A 2,179-nucleotide genomic window follows, 5' to 3' on the forward strand; every position below is an offset into this window, starting at 1 on the left:
GCGTGGAGCTCTCCCCTGCTGGCTGATAGTCCAGAAGGCGGTACCCTTTGCTCCCACCAGGCAGCCTGGTGAAGACAGTGAACTAGAACTGGCTGATCTTTGTTCTTTGCAGGCATAACTCGGAGGCTGGATTCCAGACCATCACAAAGTGCTGGAAAGTGACTCACATGAATATTTTGATTCTCCAGTGCATATAAAAGCTATGTTTAAACTGGACGGTTGACTCTAACTGTGTGGTAGCATTATGTCTAAAAAAACAATAAAAACAATATACAGACCTACTTAAATATTTTACAGAGGCACGAAGCAAGCTTTGGAAAAATGGTGTTGATAGACTTGCTCAAGATAGAGTTCTCCCAAACTTCACTTTGTAGAAAACAGTGCAACACCTGTGCCCTGCAGTTAAGTGAAGTGCAATAAAATGAGGCATGTCGACATGCTGACATGGAGGAATTTGGTCCTCCCAGCTTTGTAATGTTTTTGAACTAGCAGCTCCAGACTCTATGAGCCTGGTGCACGAGGTCCGGGACACCTGAAATCCCTGTTGTGCTTCCTCGTTCTTCTCTTGCATTATGACAAGATGGACTTCGAAATGCAAATGGCTTCATTTTTTAACTTTTCTTGCTTGCTGTGACACATTTTTACGAGCAACGTATCATATAGACAATGAAAGCTCATTTTTTAGACATTGACACATCTTTCAGTGTGTAGGGTTTGATATCTCAGTCCCCAAACTCGATAATAAGTATTTGTTAGTGAAATTTCCCATTTACTAGTCGGAGGTTCATTCTCCATCACAGCCCCTAAGCAGAAGATTAAGAAAACACAACAGCTTGGGCTGTGCGCACACGTATGTGAGTATGCCTGGATCTGTGCAGCTGGTATGCCCATGTGTGAACATATCTACCCCTCACATGTGTATGTGTGCTTTATGGATGTAAGCACATGTGTGCATGGGTGTTGTACAGTGTGTGTGTGCGCGCGCGCACGTGTGTATAAGAGAGACACAGAGAGAGAGAGAGAGAGAGAGAGAAACATGACTAGTTCTTGTGTGCTAATATTGCCTCCTAGTGGCAAAACATTTGAGAATGAAAAAGAAAACTTGGTATTGAAATTTCCTAGTGTTAAGTACTGGGGAAACTTTTCCTGTATCTCACCTCTGTTAATTCTTTCTCTTTCCTTATCCCATAAGGAAGGCAGAGTAAAGCTCAGGAAGGTTTTCTAACTTGGTCTACCAGGTCTCAGAGCGAATAAGTGACAGAGCCAGCCAATCTCCAAACTTCAGAGCTATGTTTTTGCTCCCATTCTAGTATTGTGAGTAAAATTATGAATTTTCCCAGTGGCTGCCTGGAAATATTTGGAATTTATAGCCTAGGGAGGATGGTTGAGACAGGCTGGTGGGAGAGTTGGGCAAGTAAGTCTCTGTATGCTGGAGCTTCATAAGCGCTGCCATTGTGTCTGGATGCCTGCAAGGTTGCTATGGGGAGGGCAGATCGATCGCTGATACCTCTGTTAATAGCCTCTAGCCATAACAGAGGGCAGGATAAACTGAATGCTGCTTAGTTCTGGCTTAAGGGAGGAATCCAGAATTGCTGTGCTAAAGATAGCAACTCTTTCTTTTCTTTTCTTTTTAAAAGATTTATTTATACATACAGAACTGGGGTGCAGGCCAGAGGTGCAGGGGTGGTGAGAGGATTCACCAGAGACAGATTGGGGAGCAGGAAAGGCAGATGGACTGAAATACACTGCTGAGGGGAGCAGTGGGTGGGTCAGGAGAGGTCTGTCATGCCATGTGGGTCACCTCCGGTGTGGGGATCGAACTAATGCTGAAGTGGCTTTAGCTTCTTAGTGTTGTGCTTCAACCAGCTGCACCACCAGGGAGGGCCTGCAACCCTTTCTTTTTTTTTTTTAGTAGTGAAGAAAATATGCTCTGTAATTCTCAGTTTCCACTCTCTTCATATTGTATTTGCATAATTTATACTTTTGTTATATATAAATAGAAATACCTGAATCAGTTCTTGTCCAATTTAAGGAATGTGCTAGCTACAGGATTATTCTGACGTTTATCTCTAAAGTGTTTAAATAATAACACCTTTTGCCATTTACTAACTACTTTCCACTTAGATTCTAAGAGTCATTCGCATATTTCTTTTAAATGAGGTAGTGTATCTTTTTTTTT

The sequence above is a fragment of the Condylura cristata genome, unplaced genomic scaffold (assembly GCF_000260355.1).
Source record: "Condylura cristata isolate star-nosed mole 26May11 unplaced genomic scaffold, ConCri1.0 scaffold00038, whole genome shotgun sequence".
Lineage (NCBI taxonomy): Eukaryota > Metazoa > Chordata > Mammalia > Eulipotyphla > Talpidae > Condylura > Condylura cristata.